Source organism: Crocuta crocuta, unplaced genomic scaffold, assembly GCF_008692635.1.
Source record: "Crocuta crocuta isolate KB4526 unplaced genomic scaffold, BGI_CrCroc_1.0 scaffold172, whole genome shotgun sequence".
Taxonomy (NCBI): domain Eukaryota; kingdom Metazoa; phylum Chordata; class Mammalia; order Carnivora; family Hyaenidae; genus Crocuta; species Crocuta crocuta.
Window position 1 is genome coordinate 770619 of NW_027528872.1, and position 27523 is coordinate 798141.

The 27523-nt window shown below is 40.5% G+C and overlaps 1 protein-coding gene across 4 annotated transcripts in view; it reads left to right on the forward strand.

Annotated features, from left to right (window-relative positions):
• Positions 1–27523, forward strand: part of OPCML (opioid binding protein/cell adhesion molecule like) — a 581265-nt gene that overhangs the window by 20801 nt on the left and 532941 nt on the right. The gene's annotated exons all lie outside the window — the stretch shown is intronic.

Genomic DNA, 27523 nt, shown 5'->3' on the forward strand with positions numbered 1-27523 from the left:
CCATGCTATAATCAGGAGAGGAATCGGCATGGTAGAAGGAGATGGGGGGAAGCAAAAAGGATGGGGAGAGAGAACTAAGTTGGGTGAAAGAAAGCCTTGGGGAAAACAGTATGCAGTGGGAAGCTTCTGGAACTGAATGGGTCAGAGTAGTACACTTCTTAAATCACACTGGGCAAACCAGGAGATGAGCTGGAGGACAGGAGGGAAAAGGTGCGGGGAGGAGATAGCTGAGATTAATGAGGACGGGCAGTGCCAGGCTCCTGCTGGCCAGGGCCGGCAACATGACAGCGCAGGCCTGGGATGGCTCCCCTCTCTTTTGAGGTCAGTTATTTATTTATTTTGTAACGGAACCTAACAAATTCTAAAACCAGATAAACCCAATTACCCATGTTTTGCCTTCAGGGAGTGCGAAAGATTAATGGTGGTATTTTGGCAGTAGCATAAAAAGAAATAGGTGGTAATAACAAGGAGGCTCATAAAAGAAGCTCGTATCCCAGGAAGGCCTGGAAAGCTGGCTGTAGCTCTGGCTGGGGCCCTGGCTGCCTGTCCGTACTCGGGATGCTGTTTGCACCCTCCATGCTTTCAGGGCTTGGGAGAGGGCCCAGGGAGACCCTCCTCCTCTGCCAGTGCTGAGATCAGAGAGCAAGGGCATGGCGTCCGTTCTTAGGCTGTTTTCTTTTTCACACCCGTTTTGTACATATCCCACAAATGACAGCTTCAGTTTCTTATGTTTTAGAATGAACGAAATATTTCCCCAGGAGTTACCTCTATTGGTGATCTCATAACTCCTGGGGGGCTTTTTGGCAGTTGTTATTCTCTTCAGTTTACAGATAAGGAGCCTGCGTGATAAGGTTCTACTTCTAGAACCTACTTCTCTTGATACTGTTTTTTGTTTTGTGCTCTTTCTTAAGGTGCTGTTAGGATAACCATTTTTGGAAACTGACACAGAAACAATAATGCATCTAGCATAGCTTGTTACAAACCTCCTTGGAGCCCAACTGCCATTGATGAATTGGTTCAGGGAAACCTGCATAAGGGGAGGAGGTTGGAATGTTCTAGTCTCATTTTGTATTTGCTGTTTTGTCTGAAATGACATTACGTAAGACAGCTGGGGTCGTCCCAGAATAGCTTTTGGCTTATGAAATGTTTCTTCCAAAATGCCTTCCTTGATATTCACACATTTGGCTTTTTTAAAAAAATGTAATTATTTTTATTGAGATATAATTCACATATCATAAAATTCACCCTTTAAAAGCGTACAATTCAGTAGTTTTTAGTATATTTCCAAGGTTGTGCAATCATTACCACTTTCTAATTCCAGAATGTTCTCATCCCCCCTTCCCCCTGAAAGAGACCTCATACCCAGTAGCACTCAGTCCTGTTACTTCTTCTGCTTCATCCCGGGCAGCTACCTCTCCCCTTGGTGTCTCACTATCTCAATGAATTTGCCCATTCTGGACATTTCACAGACATGGATTCATCCAGTACATGTGCTCTGCTTTTCACTTTCCTTTCATCCATTCTTTCATTCATTCCCTCTCTCATTCATTCCACAAACATCTTTTTTGTACTCTTATACAGTCCAAGCATTTTGTTAGGCACTGTGGGAGGACATGAACAAGCAGTCTTTACTTTTGAAAAGCTTATACCTTTGAGGTGGGGAAGATCGAAGCAAGCAGTTCAACATCACGCTAAGTCATAATTTCCCCCCAAAAAGGGGCACATGCACTGTCAAGATCTTGTTTCCCCTAGTTTCGTTCTAGCAGGGGCTTTGCCTGGAACCAGTCCTTCCGCTGGAGACATGTACCTTGTTGAGGCTTATTTCCCCGGGACTCAGCACTTCCTTCCACAATTGTAGCCCAGCTCTGACGTTCCTGCTTGAGAAACAGGCTCTGCTTTAGCATCCCAGTTCCCACTTCTTAACACCACTGGTGTCCAAACTGTAGCCAGTATCAGGATCACCTGGACAGTTTGTTAAAACAGATTACTAGGCTTCAACCCCAGGTTCTTGATTTTGTATGTCTAGGGAAAGGCCTGACGATGTGCATTTCTTGCATTTCCTGGTGATGTTGTTGCTGCTTGTCCAAGGACCACATTTTGAGAACCACTATCTTAGAATATACCCGTTCACTCGTTGGTCCTTCCTGGTAGCCTGCCAAGTAAATTAATTCCTCCAGAGCTAAGGCTCTTCTTTTCTCTTACTAGTCTCTTATTACAGACCCAAGCCTTGCAATTAAGTCTTGGCTCATAGCTTAAGGCCCAACTTACTACCTACTTGCTTACATTCCCAAACACTGTCTATTTCTGGGTTTGATGGTTTTCTCTGATGTCCAGCTCATATACTGAGTCTGGCTACTTTTCATGTATACTGAGTTCTGTCTATTGTATATTTTACCAAAATACACACAAACACACACACACACACACACACACACACACACACACTGAGCTTCCAGGCACATTCCAGTCTGATTTTTCTCCTTGCATTTAATTGGCAACATTGCCCAAAGATAAGGCACCAGTCAGTTCAAGATGTCACTGTCAAATTTCCTATTCCCAACTCCCTGATTTCATAAAATGGATACATGACAAAGATGGCATTTTTTAAAATACCTCTGACACTTTATGTTAGCAAATCCAAACTGAGAAGGAGGATGCACAATAGACATCTTGTTACCTTTGTGGTTTAAATGTTCTCATATGAATCCACTTGTAAGATTGGTGGTGACTTCAGAGTCATAGAAAAGAATGTCTTGGTTCTTGGGAATTTAAGAAAGACCAAAACTTCAGCTAAACATATAAAAAAATAGGATTGCATTATTGGAGTTACTGGACTTAAAAAATAAATCAAAGACCCCAGATTTGATATTTTTTATTTTTATAAGTGAATGTTTCTCAGACACCAACATGTACACACTGCATGATTCCAATTTTATGAAGTTCAAGAGCAGGCAAAACAGTTCAATGATGGTAGAAGTGAATATAGTTAATTTCAAGTAGTGGAAGGAGGAGTTTTGAGAGTTAATGTTTAAAAACTGGCATGAAAAAAATTTGGAGCATGGTGGGAGTGCTCTATATTTTGATCTGGGAATGCTCTATGTTACACAAGTGTATATGTTTTAAAAAATTGAGCTGTACTCCTAAGATCAGGGCCTTTATGCACTTAAATGTTTTTTAATTAATTAATTAATTAATTATTTTGAGAGGGAGGGAGAGAGAGCATGCACAAGTGGTGTAAGGGCGGTGAAAAAGAGTGACAGAATCTTAAGCAGGCTCCACATCACCAGTGCAGAGCCTGATGCGGGGCTCGATCTCATGAACCATGAGATCATGACCTTAGAGGAGATCAAGAGTCCGACGCTCAACTGACTGTGCCAACCAGGTGCCCCAGTGCACTTTACTTTTCAAACATGAAACTCCAATAAATAGAATGCTATAACAATGATGCAAAGCAGTTTAAAAATGAACGTTAAAAGAAGCATTAGAGGAAAGGAAAAAGAACATTTTATTCGTTTAATTAAATTACCAAATTAAAGACTATGTTGTGCTTCTTGTGAGATTATTTTGAAGAAATGTGGCAAAGCACCAACCTTATAACATAAGAAAACATAACAACAGCAACAAAAATGTACACTCCACAGAAGGATGGGGATGGAAGCAGAGAAGCTTCTCTCAAAAATCATGGCATACCAGGGATTAAAAACTTGTTTTACACACAATGAACCATTCGACTTAAAGTCTCATTTATTTCATTTCAGAGTAAAGGTAGGGGACTTTGGAGCTATCCGAGTAGGCCCTTGAGTTGCATTAACCATTGCCACCATCACCACAAAAATCCTCAGGCATTGTTCTTCTGCATACTAGGGCACGTAGACTGATCCTCAGGCAGAGTAGTAAGCTCTTCATTCAGACTCAAGGGAAGGTTAATGGTTAACAACTCAAAAATTGACGGCTTCAAGTCTCTGAATCTCTGTAGAGACCTCAGACCAGGCACCTCTGAATGCTGTTCTGTGGTTTTTGTCTTTTGCAGAATCCCAGGGAGCAGCTCCATCCATACTCCTCCCTGCATGGTTTGCTAGGCCACTGCCCTCAGCCCAGCTGTCCTTCAGGAGGCAGAAAGACTTCTTTAAAGCATAGATAAGAAGGAGCAGCACGTCAGGCTCACCAGGGGAACATGCTAACTGCTTTATAGTTAACCAAGAACATATATGCCTGATGCCTAGACTTAAACATTAATCGATAGATATTAATTAACCGAGAGAACAATAACTGTCTTATTAAATCAGCAGTGATAAAAACAGGCCATAGATGCTATTGAGTGCTAATTGTCAGTTGATGACTCCACACAGTTTCTGAGGGTGAGCAGACACTTCCAAGGTATAATACAGCGTTTCCAGCACATGCCGTGATGTTAAATCCTCGTTATGGTGTCTTAATAATCAATTGGACTTTAGCGTACGATATTTGTCTAATTAACTCCACATCGACAGTCAGGAGCCAGCCTTGCTGGCTACAGATGATGGATTTGTTATGGTAGCTTGGACTTGATTATTGGCGGGGGTACATTCTCTGTGCACTGGGGGGCTCATCTCCAGAGTCCAGGGCCCGTAAAATAACATCAGGGTCTGAGGTGAAGTTCATATCACATTTTACAATAAAATATGAATGAGAGGGATGCTATTCCTTAGTTTAATTTTCCACTTTCGGAAAGGGCCTCGTCTCTTGTCTGCCTTGCTAACCACCGTATCCTGCCTCCCACAATGAGTGCCTCAAACCCCTACATGAAGGCAGAGGCTGGTATAGGGGATCCCCACTCTTTACTTTCTGTTTGCTTCCCTCAAATGCCGCCTACAACCTAGAACAGTCTTCTGTGACATCCTTTTCACCTTAGCCCTCATGTGGCATACTTCCCTTTCTCTCCTAGCAGTTTGTACCTCTTCCTTCCTTCAGCTTCTGAAAGCCTGAGTACCCACATTCGTGCACATTCTTTCATCCTTGTGGGGCATCTTCTGTTTTCTTTTCACATCTATTGTCTTGGATATTTAGCTTGTATGTTCAAGTTCAGAAACTGAATTTTATACACTTTTCTCCATATTGACAATTATACCTGGGAATTCAGCAATGTCTGTGACTGTTCTGGTGTGCTAGTGCATGAACAATGGAAGAGTAGCTGCACGGCCCTGCTTTTCAAGTTTTTCGGTGCCATAGCTTTGCTAAGCTGTTGAAGCCCAATGTCATGGAGAAAAGTGGCCCTGTGTCAGGGATGTCAGTGCAAAGCTCTGATAAGGGACTACATCTCTTCGTAATAATGACACTGTAAAGGTGATTTTTAATTACCTACTTATAGTGAACTTTTTCAAAGGAGTTTAAGCAGTCTGATAAAGATACAAATATGTCATATGTGAGTATAAATTAAAAGTTAGTAAGACCATACCTCATAATACAATAAAAAATAAATGGCAGATAGATTGGAAAGCTGAGCATTAATATAAATATAAAAATTCTGACAGCATCAGGAAAATAAAGAATTTTATGAATGCATGTACACGTAATCTTGGGAGAGGGGAAACATTTTGTAATTAAGATGGGAAACCCAAAAGCAATGAAGGAAAAAATTGATATATTGATAGATTGGCATCATTAAATGCAAAAGAACTAAACAGAAAAAAATAACATAAGCAGTTAAAAGGCAAGTAGTAGACTGGGGGAAAAATAAATATTAGCAATATTTATAACATTAATATCTGGATTATATAAAGAATAGCTACAAATCACCAATGAAAAGATAAATAACCCATTAGAAAATAGACAATGGATCAGCAATTCACTGAAACCAAATTGTAAATAAGTATGTGAAAAGATGCTAAGCCTCATGAGTAATCAGGGAAATACAAATTAAAACAGAAAAGACAAATTGCCCCTCAAAAACTAATTAAAAAATACAGGCTTGTGTCAGTGAGGACTCAAGAAAAAGGTAATTTTTGGATGCTATTGGTGAAAATATAAATTTGTTCATCTTTGGAAAAGGCCATTGGTGATACCTATGAAAATTAGAAATTTAAATACCAGTTGACTTCTGGATTTAGAGAAATCTCTGAGTGGTACTCCTGGTAATCCAACCCCAGGCAGAATGGTGGCTAGGCAAAAATTTGGACACAAAAGATGACTAATTAGTGTGAAGTTTTGCCAGCCGACGTATGCTGTGCCTTGCAGCTCTTAAAATGAATGAAATACTGCAGCTTATATGGACATCATAAATTTACACATTTCACTGGAAGGTAAAAAAGCAGATTGTACAACAACACATATAACGTGTTTACAAAACAGATACATATGTATGCACATCCCCATATGTAATGTTTGAAAATGGGTAGATATAGGACCTCTGAAAAGTTGAATAAAGATGAGGTGGTGAGATAAAGGCAGGGTCCCTGTGTTTTGTATGCTTCTTTATTATATGAATCTCGAAGATACACTGAATTGATGGCATTCAAAAAATGCTTTTAGAAAGAAAGGAAAATGAGGGCACCTGGGTGGCTCAGTTGGTTGAATGTCCAACTCTTGATTTTGCTCAGGTCATGATCTCACAGTCTGTGGGATTGAGCCCCACGTTGGGCTCTGTGCTGACAGCGCGGAGCCTCCTTGGGATTGCGTCTCCATCTCTCTCTGCCCCTCTCTGCTCACTCTCTCTATAAATAAATAAATAAACAAACATTTTTTAAAAGAAAAGAAAATGAAGAATAAAAAAGAGAAGAACATAGCTGATACCCAGGACCATGTGACCATCAAAGCCCAGAGGGCGATGTAGCGATTATATCATTCACAATGTCTGTCTCATAAAGATTAATCATTTGCTGGGGAGAAGCATAGCTGTTTCTAAAACTAAGACCATAGCAAAGCTTTTCCAAGAGTCACACAGACCTTGTGGTGTGTAATAATGTATATAGTCTCCTATCATCTGCATGCTTAACCAGCTCTTCAGGGGACTGATTCCATGCTTCCAAGAGGATCCCTATCATTCTGCCCACTATGTTCACGACTCAGTGACTGCTCTGGGTTCACACTGGAATTAGCCAAACCATATAAAGTCAGATGTCCTGGTCTAACAAGGATCTTGAGTGAGGTAAAACCTGACCAGCAGCTTCCATGGGACTGAGATCCAGTAGGGAGCCTGCCTCCTGGAACAGCAGCTCACCCCTCTGTGGGGATCCTTTGGCGTCTCCACCTACTCTCAAATCCAAAGATTGGGGGCAAAGGGATAAAGATATTGAGTCCATAGTAGTAACTCAGTTGAATTTAGTTCATTCTTCCATACACAGAATAAAAAAATTCAATAGCATTTAGTACATTTAAACAATTACATGAACATTATACTGGAATAGGAAACTTATGGTCACAATGGATTGACCACATTACATAGTAAGATAAACAGCCACATTATTTCCTATTTTGAAAAGAGTTTCAAAAATAGTGAAGATGTGCAATTAGAGGTGCACGCTTAGCTGCACTGAGTTGTCACCAGTTCAGAATGGGTAAAACAATGTTCATTTATAACTGGGAGGACACCAGCACTGTGGAGGTGGTGAGGAGCCTCAGCACGGATCTGGAACAGGGATCTAAGATGCCAGCACATTGCTGAGGGTCGTCAATCCCCTCTTTGCAGCAGGGACAATTGGGAACTTGCTTTGTGAGAGCAGTGAGATGGATTATATGGCCTGTGGCACTCTGAGACAATCAAGTTGTCCTTCACACTCCAAGTGGATGTAATTAACTGCACTGATAGGATGTTATGCCAATAGCAACACAGAAAACAGCGGAAAATGAGTCAAAAGGATGCCTAGTGAAATGAACTAGAAGGGGGGTAGCGAGTTAGCCAAGTGTGCTAGGTGACTCACTCTCTCTTGTGTAGCTTAGAGAATGCCTGGAGTCCCATGACTTTCTAAAGCAGATGTGAATTTTTACTCCAACAAAGCACAAGAGTGTGTATGCCCTTTGGTCTTCTCTCTGAGTTATGGGTTATTTCACAAGGAAGAAATGCTCAGAGAAGGGACTATTCTGAAAGCCAGGCGTTTTGAGATACTAGTTCCAGGACCACCAGCAATCAGCTGAGACTTCTTGGGCAGCCCAGTTCACCTCACTGAGCTTGAAAGTCTTCCTTGTAAAATGAGGAGGGGGAATCAGGTAACCTAAATCCATCTTCCAGCTCTAATGGTCTCTGGTTCTTCACGATAGTAATTCACAGAGAAAGACAGAAAAGGGGAATGTGAAGTGCATCAAATTACTTTCAATGGCATAACATTAGTCATTTTGTTTCCTGATGAACCATAATCAGAAGTGATATTTGTAAGCAAAGTGTACCAGTGTTTACTATCGGATCATAATTTTAAGTAATTAAATACTAGTTAATTGGTTTCCTGAATAATAAATTTATTTTCCAGTAATTGTCCTCCATTAATGGATGCACTCTTTTAAGTGTTTTTACTATAATAAGTCATTAAGATTTCCTGAATAATTTCTCTCCAAATCATTGATTTTAACTTACTTTTGCTAACACGAAGGCATAAAATCTCATAATGTTGCCATGTATCAATTTCAATCAATGTAGCTATGACAATTTGTAGTTTGCTTATGTTTTTGTTTTAAATAATAAAAGAAGGAATAGGAAAGAAGATTACCATAATAGGTAAAATATTTTCCAAGTTGCAGATAACATTTTCCAAATTGTATCTTTAGGCCACACTAAGTGCATCAAAATCTCTTTAAAGGATTATTTTAGAGGTCTCTCAAGATTATAAACATGAAAATATCAAATGGTTCCTGACATATATTTGGTATATGGTAAAAAGTTGTCTCCTAATTTGTTTATTTGTATCCAGAAGGACTGAGGAAGAAATAGCAATGGATTTTATCCTATGGGGAGTCACTGAAAGGTTTTGAGCAAAGTCATGGTGTTTCAATATATCATTTTGGCAACAGTAGATGGAAGATGGAATAAGGTGGGCTAAAATGAGAGTCAAAAGTAAAAGCAAGCAAACACTTCCAGTTAGGATGATATTAGAAATATTTGACACAAGAGGTAAAGACCTAAACTTGAGAAACTTGTGGGTGTGCCTAAATAAAAATGATTGCTCTGCAAGCTGCCCTAAGGGTTAATTCACAAAACATGGGCACCACAGTGGATCTTCTGGTAAAGAGAGAGTCCGTCCATCCTATGACAACTGATCTGCAACTGATTCTGATACTTAACTTTTTAAGTATCCCAAATCCAGTTCAATAGAATCTCTTCTCTCTACCTTCCTCACTATTCCCAGAAATTCATTCCTTATATTTAAGCTTTAGGAATGATATACACAATGGAAATTATTAAAATAAATGAAGAGGGGTGAAGTAGGAGAGAGAACGCAAGAGGAAAAGAAGGGAGGGAGATAGCAGAGACGAATAAACACCTGGACAAGATTATGATGAAGAAATATCAGCTTCACTGAACTTTGGATGATCCAAACATAATATTTTTGAAATGATGGCATAAGATAATATTTTTCCATGGAAGTACCTGAAAATACTAATCTAGCCAAGTCATTCTTTGAGATATTTTAAAATAATTTCTTTTTCATTTTTTTAATAAGTATATTGATTACTGGTTTCCACAGATTTAACTTGTTTTGCATAAGTCATTCATGAAAATATACATTTTATAATAGTGGCATTGTTGATGTGTAGTGACTAAAAGTTGTGGTTTTCTGATCTTATAACCAAGAGGTGGAAAGGAGTTCATCAAATCCTGGTTGCTTACGTATATCAGTCTGCATGTAATGATTTCATTATTATTCAAACTATCTTACTCACCTACTGAGTTCATAACTTACTATGTTATATAAATATTTTCTGTATGATATTTTACCATTGTAATTTCTAGCTTTATGAAAGATAAGGTCAGGATTTTAATATTGTAGTGGAGAACCTTATAGTTTTACTCATTCTGGTGTCTTTCCTTTTTTTTTTTTAATGGAGTTTATGGGGCCTCAATTTCTTCTATATGTGAAAGAAATTCCATGCTATTCTATGGTTTTGTATGAGACGGGAAAGATTTACTATTCTAATGGTCCTCTGAGCCCAATACACAGTATCTAACTGGTATATCTCAATTTATTCCTTTGTTTTTCAAGCTGATTAGTGTCTACTTGCTCCATTCACTCTGTTCTGAAGAAGACAAAAGGATAACTCACCAGATATCTTTCTTTCTGTTTACCTTCTTGACAAGTATAGAAATAATTTAAAGTGTTTTATATTTATTTAAATAAACAGAAAACTGCCAGATTTATCATGTTTAGACTCTAAGTGGAGGAAGGGGAGACTTTCTGCAAAGTCTTTGAGCCATAGCTGTGCCCTTTGGATATCCTCGTGGCTAAAGAGGCCATAGAATGTGAAGACAGCAGTGAAGGTCCCATAGTTGTGTGTATGATGCCAAGGCTCCTGGTACATTGTATAGCTGGAGAGTCACTTAGTCTGCTCTTTGCTGTTAGGTGGTGCCCACTGTTATCTGGGTTTGACTTTTGCTTATTATGTCAATCTACTCATTCTGAGGATAATTATCAAAATAACTCTCTTTGGGATGTCTGGATGAAAGTGTGAGTTAGTATATTTTGCCAATTGTGCTTTTATAGGAACTTATGCATCCCAACTTCTTTCTATTCAGTCCCTCCCTATACCATAGAATGACTATTTTTGGAGTCACTCTGGCTTCACAGAATTGGTGGCTTGTCTTCTGCTTATTTGACAGCCAAGAGACTGGAATACGTATTTGCTACTCAAATTTCTGGTTTCCAGCTGTTGAGGTAGTCAAAATCCCCTTGTGATTTATTACCAAAGGTCCATCCTGTTCATTTTCAGTGGTGGTGGTTAGGAATGAGACTAGAAGTAATCATATTGTTTACATGTGGACTTAAGAACTGGCAGACATTAAGGATAAATGTATGGTTTATGGAATCAGAGATGTGGGTTTTTACCACAGCTCTAGTGCCCAGATCTATCCCCTTAGATAATTGCTTAACATTCTTGATTTCAGTCTCCCTATCTTTAAAATTGAGGGTTTGTACTAGATGGTCCCCATCACTCTTTCCACCTTTACATTCCAACATCTTTCTATTTTTCTCCAATTTAGCCTGGCTTTATGTGATTTTGACACAATCTACCTAGAGATAACGCCAAATTCCATAGGTAAAGGGCTCAGTCCCTCAACACTGCCCTTCACTTCAGATGCCACTCACAAGGTCAGATTGTTACCTGTGCTTCTGACCAATGCTATAAATCAGGGGTACCCACAAACCTCTCCTTGGGTTCTACTAATTTGCTAGAACAGCTCACAGAACCCAAGAAATCTGTTTACTCACTAGATTACTGATTTATTACAAAGGTATTGAAGGATACAAATCAACAGCCAAGTGAAGGGAAACATAGGGTGAGGTCCTGAACAAAGAAGCAACTGTTCTTATGGAGCTTAGAACCTCGCATGGTGGCCCATGGAAACATCTGGTTTCTTCAACTTGGAACCTCTAGGAAACTTGTTCTTTTGGGTTTCTAGGGTACCTTTATTATATAGGCATGATTGCTGGCTCTTGGCCACTCATTTAACCCTCCAGTCCCTCTCTCCTCTCCAGAGGTCAGGATTGGGACTGAAAGTTTCAAAACTCTCTTTATTGTTGAGATTTCTATCAAGGAAGAGTCAGTCCTGCAAATAGAAATTACTCCTGCATATGAAATCCTTGTAGAGGAGGCCCTCTTCTGTGAATTGCCTTCAATAAACTCTTCTCATTGCAGTTAAAGCAACCACAGGACAAAGGTAGTAAGTCCTTTGTTCAATACTCATCTTTAAGTGGAGTCCCAAAAGCCACATTATTAACTTACCAATTGTTCTCTTTACTGAAGGAATTCCAAGGACTTTGGGAGTTGTGATCCAGGAATCATGGACGAAGACCAAATCTTTGTTTCTTGTTACAAATCACAATATCACACCAGATGATGGAATCCATACGGGGATCAGAAATGAACTGTAAATGCAAAGATTTTGATTCTCCATTAAGTTCCGCCAGAGTGAAAATGAGCTTATCTTCTCTGTGTACATATATATTTATATTTAAAGCTCTCATAATAATAATACCCAATTTCTACTTCATAGAAATAGTAAGGAAACTATGTGATGAAGAGATAATTTCTCTCTCACATGGAAGAAATTAGTCCCCATATACATGCTTGAGGAGTCCTGATGGATGAATTTTGATAAAACAGAAGAAAGTGACACCATCCCCACCACACCAGGGGTATGTGCAGGGCTATCCACCCTCCCAGTGTGGAGATTTTAGAATTTCCAACTTTTATTCTGTAATATTCCTGCATTCAACTCTGCCTCTGGCCGTATGAATTTCTAAGACTCTCGGCCGTGTAATTAACTTCACATTTGAGAAGTCACTGCTGTGCAGAGCTTCGGGTCCTTGCCATCGCTCCGGGCTGCTCAGAGGCCAGGCCTGCCCACATGGGGGCATAGTGACCAAGGAGTCTGTGCCAGGCCCCCCATGTCCCCTATAGCACTGCCAGGCCCAGCACCTACAGAAGGCACTCAGGAATGCGGCTGAGACTTACCTTTGTCCTGTGGTCCCTTTAATCACAGTAAAAAGAGTTTATTGAAGGCAGTCCTCGGAGGGGGAGGGCCTCCTCTACCAGGATTTCACTTGCAGGAGTGATTTCTATTTTCAGTACCGACTCTCTCGATGGAAATCTCTTTCTCCCTGGCTCACTCTCTTTCTGCTGAATAAAAATTCTCCACACAGTGATGGTTAAAAACATCAATTAACTCTAAAACAATTATTATTTTTTGAAATGCCATTTTATAAATGTAATAACACGACACAATAATCCAGGGTTATTTAACAGAGCATTTACCCTGAAAACAGTCATTACTCTTTAAATGCAGTAGACTCTAGAAGCCTCTTAACATTAAATGGCAAGTGAGGCAGAAGCAATATTGTCAGAAATGCCACATCCGCTGCATATATTAGCAAGACAAGGCTGGCGATCGCCCTGCCCACTGGCTGCCATTTTCTTGGCATTTCTTGGACCCCAAAGCTTTCTTGCTGTGAGTGACAACGGTCGACACTGATGTGACAGGCTGATAGTTGAAAGAAATGCCCTGTGAAGCATTTCTCCTCATGTGCTCACCCCCTCAGTCTTCCACGAGGGACTGAAATCTGACTTCATGGTCAGTAGGGAGGCGCTTCTTGCAAATTCTCTTTGGAATAAACTACAGATGGCAACAATGGAAGGATTGGGGATCTTGGCTCTTAATGTCCCATGGGTTGTAGGGGTGCGGTCATCTCTCAGCAACCTTTGGCACAGGATATAGAAGCTTTCCTGGCTTGGTGCATTTCTTTCAGAAGAAATGCCTCCTCCTAGATTTTTAGCTAAATCTGAACTTCACTTTTATTTTTGGATCTAAAGAACACATAAAAGTGTTTTGACCTACATGAAATTTCTATGACACTCAACACTGGAGGTCTTATGGTTGCATGTGGAATCATTAACAAACCATTAGATTTTTTTTTTTTTTTCCCAAGCGTAGGTGTGTGAGATGTAAAAAAAAATGTGCCCCTCAGTGTAGCCTCCCTGCAGTTCACACTGCGGAGCTGGGAGGGACTCCAAAGGATTGCAGCTAACTGAACTGCCTGGCTGCAACTCTGCCGTGTGTGGCTGGCAGGTGCCCTGCCCTGACGTTTCTGTCTCTGAGGTGTCTTTGACCTTTTGAAGAAGAGTGATTGGGCAGTGACACCAGAATGATGCCCTAACTGGTACTGGCAGAACTTGGGAAGTCTGTGATTCACGTGGCAGAACTCCTCAAGGTGGATCCCACAGTGGGCTTCGGGGCAGCAACTCTTTTACGTTCGGAGGCTCAGCTGTCTTGGCTGTGATCCCCAAAACACAGTGCCTAGAGAGCCCAAGTAGATTCTGTCTAAGAGACTCCTCTATCTTCATTTATTAATATGAACATGAAAATTCGATGCAATTTTATTGTACAGACAAATCAATTAGTTAAGTCTTTTAAACCATGGGGCATCTTGTCTCCGTGTTTACACGAAAGAAAACAAACTGGCTGGCAAGACTTGATGAGACTGTGGTGAAACAAAGGTCGCTGAGTACACTGGTATTTCTGGATCCTTTAGTCTATGTCACCTGAACAGGAGCTCTTATTGAATATTCTAGAAAGATAATGGAAAACCCTGGGAAAGGACTTACATAGACTTCTAGAGTAAGAGCAGAACTTAGTTTTCATATACATTACATTTTTTAAATTTTAAAAGAATGTATATACAAGGGCACAGAGAAATAGTGTGGTTTTCCCAAGGTTAAACTGCCAATTAGGGACAGGGAATCTGAATGTGGGACTTCTGGCTTTAAGCTCTGTGTGTGTGTGTGTGTGCACGCATGCACGCACACACCCACAAGTGTAGTCTTGTTTTTTGAGCAAGGGTAAATTTCTTTCATTTTTTGTTTTTAATAACATCATAGCCCTTTCGTCAGTTTCCTGGTTACTAGGCAGGCTACGCTTGATAGGAAGGACTTCATCCTCTTGCTTTTTATACCATTATTGTTATTTTGGTCTCCTATAGATGCACACTACTGTTAATGATGTAACCATCAGCTTCTCTTGGGAAATAGCTAATCCTGGTATCAGACCGCTGACCACAAAAGATTTCAAGAGACACACATAAAGTTCCCCATGAAATACCCTCTAGGAGCACTGGATGTTTTTGGAACTCATTTACATAGTTTTTTATATTTCACTGATGCATTGATTCATTGAACATCTCTTTGATGTCTACCGTGGTTCAGAAGATGTACGAGGTATGGGACTACTAAAGCCAATTAGACAAGGCCTCTACTTGCAAGGATGTCATCATTCGATGAAGGAAGCGGTCACATTAACTACCACTTAGCCTGCGGTGCCCTGCCGGTGTAATAAAAATGTGCAAAGAGCAACCAGAGTGTGGGTGAGCAAGTGGTTTATTCTAACAGAATTGGGACAAGGTCTAAGGGGAGATGTCATGTGGGAAGGTCACATAGACAGGTTCACATTTACAAGAAATTACTTTTCTTGCTGGAGACAAAAAAGGTGGATGGAAAAGCATTGCAGAAGACAGTAATAGCACAAAGAAATGCATACAGCAAGGGCAGCCTGTCGAGTGACTAGGAAATGGGAAGTATTAGAGAGTAATAGAAAATAAGACTGAGAAAGTAGATAGGAACCCTATTGCAAGAGGAAATGTGTCCCCTGATGGGAGTTAGTGACATGAATAGTTAATAGTGTTTCAAGTAAAAAATGGGTGGCCATCAGCAAGATATACTAGAGGGCTTGGAGATGATAAACAGGAAGATCTGGCTAGTAGGAGGTGATTGGCCTATTCTGGGTGGATGTCAGTGGTTAGAGTAGGAAACAGTCATTGTTTCTGGGGAGAAGACATGTTTGAATCATCACATATAACAGTGTTATTGTTGTTCTTGCTTAAATTAGTGTGAATATCTTTTATCATTCTGCATTCTCCATTTTGCTTCAGTCCCCAGTATTCTCTATTGCTTCCACCTTAGCCAGTGTTATCCTGGTTCCTGTAGCATTTAGGTTTCAACCAAGGAGATTTTAGTGGGGATGCAGAGGTGAGCAATCTTTGCCAGCCAAGAGTGGTATTTAGAAAAGAGGCAGCATGCTCCTTTCTGGAAATATCTTGTTCCATTTTTAGCCTTCCCCTGAGTTTTCCCAGCCCTGTAACAAGGGCACTGCCTTTTTTCCTTTCCTGTAGACTCACTGACCTTTTCGAGGGCATTGGGTGAACACTGCTTGCACCTCAAGGGTATGGATTAACTCGCTGCTTCCTGTGAAGCAATTTCTAATGGCAAATGAGCCTAGTGGAGTAATATTCCTTTCCCCTGTTTTTGTATTGCCACCAAACAAAGAATTAACATTGCCCCAATGACTTGACTCCACCAGCACAGAGACCCCCCAGAAAGATAAAGCTTTGGTAAGGAACACTTTTGGGGCTGTACTTAGGGGAACAAGGGCCCCTTAGGGCCGACTGTTCACAGAGCCCTGAAGATAAAACAAAATAGCTTTATTTAAAGATTTATTTAAGATGCTTTAAAGATTGAGTAGAACATACATTTTTAATACTGATTGATATTATTGTAAAGCATTCTAATGAGAATCTGCCCGAACGGCTCTTGCCGGCTACACAGACAGAATATTCCTTTTCATTCCTAGCATGAGTCATATTTTAGCCATGGACTAATACATTGATGAAAGGTGCCCTGTTCTGGTGGGGGCAGAGGGAAAGAGAATGTAAAAAGGCAGCAATGTGAAAAGGGAGAAGAAAGAAGGAGAGAGCTGTGGTGTATAAAAGTCACGTTTTAGGCTGCATTTCAAGAAACCTTTCCAAAATACAGAGGCCTCATGCTCACGTTCTAAAACATTCCTTGTAGTTTTGAAAATGTGTGCATTTGAGAAATTGTTGAAGGCTGTGAATGCTAAGAACTGTGCCGTTAATCAAATTATGGTTCCAATTTATGGGGCATTGACTAGGTCCCAGATGAGGACTTCCTCTTTTTACATACATTAGTTCATTTAATTCTCAAAGCAGCCATTATTTTATTCCCATTATACAGATGTAAATGAAAGGACTTAGAAGCATTTGATAGTTTATCCAAGCTTATATTGAAAGAAAGTGCTGGGACTAGGATTTATAAAAAGTCATTTTGACACAAAGGCCCACTTATGTTTTAAAACATTAGGGTATCTTTTTAAAAAATATTTTTTAAAGTTTTTTAATGTTTTATTTACTTCTGAAAGAGGGAGAAAGGGAGGGTCAGAGAGAGAGGGAGACACAGAACGTGAAGCAGGCTCCAGGCTCTGAGCTAGTTGTCAGCACAGAGCCCGACACGGGCTCGAACCCACAAACTGTGAGATCGTGACCTGAGCCAAAGTCAGATGCTTAACCGACTGAGCCACCCAGGCGCCCCTAAACATTAAGGTATCTTGACTCTATTGAAGTATTCCCCAAATGAAATTAGTTTCATAATTTTGTATCATATTCACGATTGATCTTCAGTCTTTCGTTTTTGGGAACTGTTGGTATAGCATGGAGGTTAAACTTTGGGCTCTGGAATCAGAACTGTTTTCCAACCCCAGTTCTGCCCCCCTATTTCCGTGGGGCATTGGATAAATTATGGAATACGTCTGAGGGTCAGGGATTATAAAATGGGTGTGGCCTTGCCACTACCTCTTAAAAGTACAGGAGGTGGACCATGTAGGATTTACACATTGCAGGGCACCACAGCTCAGTAAATGCACTCTCCAAAAGAAGCTAAAGTTCTAAAAAGAAAGGGAACCCAGCTTACTAAAGCCCATTTGCTGTTTCCAAATACACCTGGAACTCTGTCAGGGCTCCAAAAAATTTGGCTTCATGTGGTCTATTTTGGCAAACTCTAAGTTGTAGGGCTACATAGAATCCTAAATCTAAACAAATTTGCCACCTCTGAGGGGCTTTCATTAGACAAGTTTCCCACAAGCGGCTCTAATTACCACCACGCAGATGGCCCCAGGGGAGCAGCCTGCTAACTAGGTCAGGACCCCAGGAGACTGCTTGGCCAGCTGTGTGTGGGCAGCAGCCTCCCGGCTCCCATCCCGAGCGCAGGGCCCTTCTGCAGGCTACTGTGGTATGTCTTGCTTTTGAATTTACAGAAGCATTAGTCTGGAATCCAAACAAAATACCTAGTTTTAATAGCTTAGTCAGTAGGTGGTTCCCCAACAATTTCAAAAACCAGAAGCAATAGTAAGTTCCCAGAGGAGTAGCAGTTGTTGTTTGGAAATAATTCTCCAAATTGCATTTATTGCACAGCAGTCTGAGGTCACAAATTCAAGAGCAATGAGGACTCTATTCAATTAGACACCTTGATCAGAAGAGATCTGTCAAGATGACATTCTGTCTAAAGGGCTGGTTGGGATGGAGAAACAATTTAGCTGCTGCTGCTGTTTATTTAGGTCTTTTATTATTATTTTACAATTTGTTGGGTGTTTGGAAGCTGGCTGTGGATGAGTGCTGGGCAGTTCAAGACATTTGTCATTCGATCAGATAGAAATGCATTCTCTGCGTTTTGGTGTTTGTGCTGTATTAATGGCCAAATGGGTGAAAAGTATTTCCTGAATGGATAAATAACTGCTAGCTCCAGAAGAGCTGTCCATGATTTTTTCTAGCTGTGTGTCAGGCCATCTCTTCTCCTCTCCTCTCTCTCCACAGATGGGAGGGCCCATCTGCGTTTGCCAGCCCAAGGCATAACTTCTAAGACTCACAAGGCAACTCTGGCCCCTGACCCAGTCACCTAAGAGTGTATATTGACTTTAAAGTGTTATAAGATAATATGTTTCCTACAGCCACATAGCCAATTTCTAATTTCAGGTAGAGCATACCATCTATCAAAGATAGATCGTGGAGTTGGCAGTTTAAGAACACTTCCGTCAACCACTACCAATGGAAACCACACACACACACACACACACACACACACACACCTTTTCCCCTGCAACAACAGAAGGCAGAATAACAGTGAGTGGATAAGTTAGGGAAGAATATTCCCTAAGATTTTTTTTTTGCTTTATTGTTATAGTGTTCTATTATTTTTAAAAAAAATTTTAATGTTTTATTTATTAAAAATTTTTTTAATGTTTTATTTATATCTGAGAGAGAGAAACAGCACGAGCAGAGGACAGTCAAAGAGAGAGGGAGACACAGAATCTGAAGCAGGCTCCAGGCTCTGAGCTGGCTGTCAGCACAGAGCCGGATGCAGGGCTNCATCTTGTCATTTTCTGAATTCCTCTTGTCTTCCCTCTGCCCCAGGTGAGAGCCCTTGCCTGGCCCTCTGGTCTTTGTCCTTTGGTTCAGGGTAAACCACACCACCAGCAGTTGAAGAGCTGAGTCACAGAATAGCTAAGTCACAGAAACACCCTCAGTGCACACCCACCATTTGCCAGACGCTTTGCTGAGTACGTGGCACTGAGCCTTTTACACAAACTGTCATGAAGAAGTCTTTTATAAAATTTTACTTTCTCCAGGCTAATTGAGCTATTAACCAACTCATTCCAGAGCCCTGACTTCTGGAGCCTGACTCTCACTAGGATAACAACTTTATGTGTGACTTACTAGCAAAGCCCCTCAGCTCATTCAGTCTTGGTTTGTAAATGAAGAATGTTCAAATTGAAGGTCTCCATGGGAAGGTCAAGGAAGCTTCAACGCTATCTATCTATAGATGCTTGGGCCTGAAGCTTTGATTTATTGAATGCTTCTTCTGAGCTGGCCTCCCAGTTGATGGCTTTCCATCAAAAATTAACATTTAAAAGTCTCTTCATTTACATAAACCATAGGTAAATTTGCTCCAGACTGGAGTAAAAAGGGATTACATATGCCCATGGTGCCTACACAAGAGGGAGAGGTTAGTCATCACGCTGGTGATTCTTTTTCCAAAAGAACTTAATAAAGGATCCCTTTAAATACCAAGATTCCCTTGTGAATTCTAAGTATGATTCAGTTTACACATATTTTTCAGGAACACATCTGTCATGTGTAAATCAAGATGCATTTGAATAATCCACTTGCCATCCTGAAAACTGTCATTTCTCTTTCTTTTATGTATCTTTATCTTTTCTCTTTCTCTACCTCCTGATAACTCTTCTGTCGCAGAGAACTAGAAAGGCAGGGTAAAATCTGAGGATGCACAGTGCCCATTATTGAGAAAGACTTCCATGAGGAAAAGAGAGTGCCAAGCATAGTAGTGGGGGGAATCTCTACCCCATAACTGTTGGCCTTATTTTAAGTCATGGCTAGTTATACTTTACCACCTGGCTCCCTGCCATTGTGTGTGTCTATTTTGCAGAGAAACAAAGAAAGCTAACCTTTACTGAGAATCTGTTACACAGCAAACACTAAGCTGGGCTATTTGGATATATGATTTTATTTAATCCTTAAAAAAGTTCTGTATAATAGTTATTGTTCTATTGTCTATTTTAGGAAACTGAAGCTAAAAGAAGCAGGATGACTTTACTCAATCATTTATTTCATTTAACAAGACACTGTGTTGGTCTTGGTAATTCATTTTGGTGAGATTTTAATTACTTAACTGAAGTTTATTTAGCTTCCTCTGTGTGGCAAGTACTTTGCTGACCATGGGACTGTACTAGGAGCAAATGCTGGGTGGGGGGAGGGGTGCAGGGGAGACATTAAGGAATCACACAAATCACACAAAAGGCAATTTGCAGTTGCCCAGGGAGAATCTGTGAAGAGGCAGCTGACAATAGGGGAGGGAGATTTAGAGGATTAGCCTAGGTAGAAATGCCCAGGACAGGCTCCCCTAAACCCAGAGCTAAGTGGGTAGAAGTAACTTCGTTAGAGATGGTTTCTTGCAGAAGGAGTAGAATGTGCAAAGGTTGTAGGCCAGGAGGGCATAAAGGAGACAGTATAGCTGGAGTGCAGAAAGTACAGACATTCCAGAGTCTGACAAGGCACATTTCAGAGCTTCATAATTTAAAATTTTTTAAATGTTTTTTATTCCTGAGAGAGAGAGAGAGAGAGAGAGAGAGAGAGACAGTGTAAGCAGGGGAGGGTCAGAGAGAGAGAGGGAGACACAGAATCTGAAACAGTCTCCAGGCTCTGAGCTGGCTGTCAGCACAGAGCCTGATGTGGGGCTCGAACCCACGAACTGTGAGATCATGACCTGAGCCAAAGTCGGATGCTTAACCTACAGAGCCACCCAGGCACCCCCAGAGCTTCATTTTTATTAATCCAGTAGAAGAGAAGAGAAAGGAGAGTGGGGGGAATGACAACATGAACAATTTTTTATTTGTTTAAAGATCATTGGAGCTGCCATGTGGGAGAATGAATATGAGGGCACCGGAGTGTACTTAGGAATGCCTTTGAGATTCAGTGAAGTGGTTCATTTGAGAGATGAGGGTAGCCTAGATAGGGAAGGCACAAACTTCAGCATTTCAGAGATAAAAATCAATAAGATTTGGTGGTTGCCTGGGTACCAGAGAGGACAAAAATAGAGCTGGCAAGGATGACACCGGAGTTTCAGCTTGCCTAACCTAATGGCTGTTGGGCCATATGCTGAAACAGAAAAGTGCAGAAATAAGACCCAGGTGCAGAGTACATCATGAGCCAGTTGTGAGCCACTTTGGACCTGGCTGTTTTGAATTGCCGTTAAAAGCATGCAAGGCCTACACAAGAATAATTTTGACAGAGCTTTGAAGAGCTTTGGTATTTGGTGGTTTGAGCCTGCATGAAAGAGAGATAAGTATCAGCCAGAAAGTTAACAGGAAAACAAGACTTAAAATATGTGAAGCCCTAGGAAGACTGTTTCAAGAAGGAGAGAATTGTTCAGAGAACCAAATGCTTGCTGGTAAGTCGAGTACAGCAACCTAATGGATTTAATGAAGATAATTGGTGGCATTAATAGAAAGTATTGCAGTGAAGCATGAGACCAGAACTTTGATTTGAGTGTGCTGAGGACTGAGTGGGTTGAGAGATGGACACAGTAAATATAGACCATTCTTGTAAGACATTTGGATGTTCAGAAAAGAAAAGAAAAGAACAGAAGCATGATGGAATAGTGGGGTCAGCTATTGTTGTTGTTGTTGCTACTGTGTGTGTGCATGTGTGTGGATGTGTGTTATAAAGACAAATATCTTACTTTCCAGACACTAACAGTTTAATAGATAAACCAGACACAGAAACAATTATATAGTACATTGATAAACAGGAACATGTAAAGACATATAACACTTTAGCTCTGTTCTGAATGTATGGAACAAGGATACAAGAGGCAGGGCACACAATCTTTGGAAACTGGCTTAATATGGGATTCTTTTTCAGCTTTGACTGAAGCCCTAAAACAGTGAGTGGCAATTATGTCCACATTGCGAGCAAGTTGCCTGACCAGCATTAGTGCTTGCAGAGGAGCTGACTGAACAGTTATAAAAGTGGTTGTACAATCTCACCAACTGCTCACTTCTAGCCTTTGAGGCTGGGCATTGTGGGCGAAATGAGACTTGGAATTAGAGCAAGGTGTTGAGGCTCCATTCACAGATGGCAGCCAATGATGGTCTTGGAGTTGTGCCCCTCTCAGAGGCAGGTGCTGTAGAAAGTATCCCACCTCAAGACCAAATGGAGAATCTACAGGGAGGCCACATACAGAGCTTCATGGCCCCTGGGGACCAAACACAAGAGCACAGGTGCTGGGCCTGGTGGCAGCAGAGAATGGGGCTGCATTTGGGAACTATCTGTGCTCCTAACAATGGGATTGAAGAGTCTGTGTTTCCTAATGGTGAGATATGAGCCATGCCACAAGCTTAGGCCTTGGGTTTTCATAGATTTTATCCAAGAGAATGTGCAAATGATTCAGTATCGCAGAACAATTAGAGTCCAAATGCATCCACTAGAGTTAGCCAGGAATTGGTAATCTTAAGAAGAGTGATTAGTGAGGGTGGAAGGTTAATGGCAGAAGGATCAAGTGTGAGTTGGAACTGAAATATTATACGATGAATGAGGACAATTCTTTATTGAAGTCGAGCTAAGGAGAGAGATGTATGACACCAGTTACAGGAAGGGTTTTGATTTTTTTTTTGTTTGTTTAATTTAGTTTGGTTTAGTTTCGTTTCAAGAACGCTAACCTCAGAGCGCCTGGGTGGCTCAGCTGGTTAAGCGTCCGACTTCGGCTCAGGTCATGATCTCATGGTTCGTGGGTTCGAGCCCTGTGTCGGGCTCTGTGCTGACAGCTAGCCCAGAGCCTGGAGACTGTTTCAAACTCTGTGTCTCCCTCTCTCTCTGACCCTCCCCTGCTCTTTCTCTCTCTCTCTCTCTTTCTCTCTCAGAAATAAATAAGGCATTTTAAAAAAATTAAAAAAATTCATATTTGTATATTTTAGCTTTGCTTTGACATAATTATTCTTAAATGTTGCTGGAAAAAATCCAGAGAAAATGGAACTTATGCGTTGGTAGAGCAGATCCTTAGGAAGAGGGAAGGGTGGGACCAGAACATGGGTGAAGGGAAGAACATAAGGAAGACCCTTCCTTCACTGCAGCAGCAGTGGGAGTTGGGAAGGAATAAGGGAGACAAGTATCTTAGTAAGTGGACAAGTAAAGACAAAGATCTTTGCAGGTGACAGTTGAAGTAAAGAAGTCTGGATATTAAAGGGATTTATTCCATATAGCTGATTTACTCATCCAGCTAATAAAAATGGTGAAGACAGTATTTGAGTCAAATTAGTGGGGATAAGATTTTACCTCAAATGGTCATTCATTCACTCATTTGTTCATTAATTCAGCAAACTTTCACTGAGCACCTACTCTATTTCAGGCCACAACTTGGCAACCGGAAGCATAAGAGTAAACAAGAGAGATAAGATCAGTATTCTCATAGAGCTTATTTTCTAGTGAGTGTAGTGTTGGAGGAGACCGCTTGCTCATAAACAAATTCAATTTCAATGTTGGTAAGTGTTTTAAGGAACATAAAACAAGGTGATGGGGAAAAAAGAGTTGAGATGGCAGTGAGAGTAGTTACTTGAGCTTCAATGTCAGAGAATATCTCCTCCTGAGATAATATGTTGAAGATCTGAGAATATCCTCCTCAGATCACAAGTAGAAGCATATTCACAAATGCTGTGCTCCTAAAATGTAGAGATAATTGTCAGTGAAGTTGACAATTGAACCAGGAGAGATAAACACTTTGGAGAATGTAACATAATTTTTGTAACATAGACTTGCAGAAAAGTAAGAAACAGACCTCTAGAACAACCTTACCTGATTTATTTAAATGCTCTAAATTATGTATGAGGCTTTCTATTTATGGTGGATAAATTTGGGTGTTGTTTATAAATTACATAATCCCACTAAGCAAGGCAAAAACAAGATAAGATTATGCTGCCATACCTTGTGGGAGAAGATAAGAGGTGGAGATGAAAAGAATGTTAGTATCATGTGGAGATTGCCAAACTCTGACTCTATTCTTCCTATGTCTTATCCTAACATCATTTTTCTTCCTTATTTTTAATTTATTTTATCTTTCTCTTTTGTATGCACCTTTGCTATTCCCCTTAAATTTTTTAAGGTAAAGAGTTGTGTTGATAAATAAATAAATAGCATACTCTAGAAACTCAACTGTTTTTCTCTTCTGCTTCTTTACTTCTCTCATCTCCAAATACTGATGTGGAGGTCTGCATCCATCTTGCTGAATTAAAATTAAAGAACCCTGGATTTCTAAAAGGTTGACTCTTTTGTGCCTTGGCTTCCCTAGAAGCTGAGCACAAAATTTGAAGGGTGAAGAAAGGTGTTTTCAGTAGAGATGATTCTAACATTATAGGACTTCATTGTAGAATATAAGATATTTCAATCAAGACTCAGATGCCTTCAAGAATACCCCTGATATCAGAATTTCCTTAAGATAGGCAGTAGGGCATTAAAAAAATTAGATTATAAAAGGAAGATGGGGGTGAAAGATAGAAAAAAATCTACAAAATTCCCTGAAAGATAGAAAGTTGCATTGTTAACGAAGCTTCATCCAGAAACTCTTGCCACAAATATAAAATTTCAGATTTTGTCACTCTCAAAAAATAGTCCATTTCTGCCCACTAAAATAGGTACATAGCTAACAGTGTCTACTCCCATTTTGCACACATGAGGTGAGACATTTAACTTAGGTCTGTGGTTTCTACAAGCATTATACCAGGCCCTATGGACAGAATTTATCCATATGAACTCCATCGCCGTCCTAATTGTAGTATGAAATTATAATGAGTTCTTCTACGAGACTACTACCCCTCTAAGTTCCAGCAAGGGGAAAAAAAAAAAAAACAATGGATTTGAAGGACAATAATATCGATGACAGACATACTAATGCTAGTAATATTCTAGGTACTGGCTACCCGAAGGAAGCTTCTGGAAGGAAAACCTACTAGTTCTTCTGTACTCTTTGCTATCTATCACTTTAACCATTTGGTGACCACATTTTTCTTTCTAATGATATGGGAGGTGCTTGCAGGCTCCAAGGTCCTCAGCTGCAAGGTGACTGGCTATATAGGTAGTGCATTGTTGCCATCCTTTAGAAGTCTCTTCTAGGTGAAGATTCTCCATTCCATGGAGGCAGAAACACCTACTTGCTCAGCATCCACCGGTTATGCCTGATGAACATTTGAACAGTATGCAACCACCTAGTTCTTGGCCATGCTTGGAGGGAAGATTTAAGAGGGGGTCTGAACTCAAGAGCAGCAGGAACCCACATCATTGTGACTGCCTCCTTTGCCCAGAATTTAATGTGAGTTGCTCTGAGCACATCAGCTTTCTTCATGTGTTTATCCTGGAGAATGTCTTTGAAATGGTATCTAAAGATAGAGTTCTGAGGCAAACAGGTAGATGCTCTCTCTAGACCCTCTGAAAGTCACTTTCTTTCATTCTTATACCTTCATCCTCCCTTTGTGCCTGGACATAAGTTTGGAGAAACTACCTCCAGCTGCCAGCTGCCCTATAAACCGTGGCGCCACTTGTGGATGAAGAAGCAAAATGTATGATTTCTAAGAGTTTAGGACTGATTTGTCCTTTTCATCTATTCTGACATGACTTAATGTTCCAGAACCTGTAAAGGGAACAGACTTTTTTCTTTTTTTTTCTTTTTTTTGTTGTAAAATTTGTGAATAATTTATCAAGTGACTGAAAGAGCTGCAGCTTTAAATTATTAAAATGCATTTTGGTTTTGAAAGAAGACATTAGAGATGTTTGCCTTGGCCCATTGTTATGCCTTTGTGCAGCAGCAAGAAACTCCTACAAATTCAGGGAGTGGTAAGGTGATTTTCAGTGATTTATGGGGTGACTGATAAGGAGCCAAAAGAAAAAAAAGGAGAACCAAACAAACAAATGAAAAATACAGACAACTTTCATTTATTTAAGACAGAGCCTTTTTCCAAAGCACATAACCTTTTGTCGCATCTCCAGAGGAATGGCATTTCCTTTCCCTTCCCTTGCTTTGCAAGGACAGCAGATGGGTGGGGGAAGAAACCGAAATAAATGAAAAGAAAGGCATTTGCAGACTCTTTCCCATTCCTTCTCAGTGTCCATCCTTCACTGAGCAAGCTGAAGGCATGACTGTGCTTCCTTCTATTTGTCACACGTCAGAGACAGTGCATAGCCTCTGATCTCCAGAGAATATTATCCATTCCATTTAGTCTGACCTAAATAATAAATTCATACTGGGCCAGGAAAATAAACAGAAGCCTAGGATACTTCCCATCTGGCCTGGGGGTCCCTGGTCTGGCCCAGCTGTCTCTGCCTTGCAGGTGTGGCTTTTACAGCAATATGGGAGCTCCTGTCAGTGACAGAAAGAGAGTCAGATACCCAAACCACCCTGCCTGTATTCGGACTCATCAGCTCCTACACCTTGCTTTCCCTTGTTCCTTCCCTCTTTGCCCACCCTTCCCTCTTTACCAGTAATATATTTTAGTGGTGCCATGTGAGGGCTACCTTTTCCTCTAGACTTCTCCCAAATCTTACTCATATGGAAAAAGGACCTTCTTCCATCTTGATCTTAGGAACAACAAGACATAGCCTCTGGCCTGGACTTGACCTTCCATAGGCTAAATATAAATCCCTGAGAGAAATTGTTTGTGGGGTTGGAAATACATCTTAGACGACACAGTTTAAGAAGAGTAAGTACAAAGCTAAAGCATAGTAGAAAATGTGGCAGAGGTGCTGAAGTGTGGGCAGTGTGGTCTTTAAAAGAGCAATCCTTCATGTTTTTGACACTCTTTCTTAGATAGAAAGCATTTCTTATCACACAAACACTACCCATTTCTCTCACATTCCTATCCTTCGCTCTGAAAAGAAGAAGTGAAATTTACTACCCCCATATTCTCTTTTGGAAAGTCCCAGCATAGGGACCAGCATCCTCATGTACAAGTTTACAAACATTGCAGTAGTTTTTTTTCATTGCATGTGGCTGGTAGGTGGCAGAGGTGGACTCATGCAAAGGTTGTGTGATGGACGTGGGAGTTTAGTCTATGTGGTTAGGCATTGCCTTTGGGATGAATTCAGCAAAGACTGGGAAACAGGAGCTGGGTTCTGTTCATTCTATCATTTGTTTCTCCTGCTCAGAATAAGGAATTGAAAGATGAAATATATGAATTGGGTCTTAGAACAAAAGAACTTTATAATTTGTGGGAGCGTGTTTGACTTAATTTAGTACAATCCCTTCCGTTTAATGATGAAGTTAGGGTTCTGAGACATGAATTCAGGTCACTGAATTCATGTCTACTCATCAAGGAGCTGGTACTCTTTCCTTTATATGCCACTGTCTCTGTTCTCTCTAAGCAGGGCATGACAACATTCTGTGATGCATACAGGGGAAATCAGGAAACATTCTTTCAATAGAGACTTTACAAAGCACAGAGGCAAAG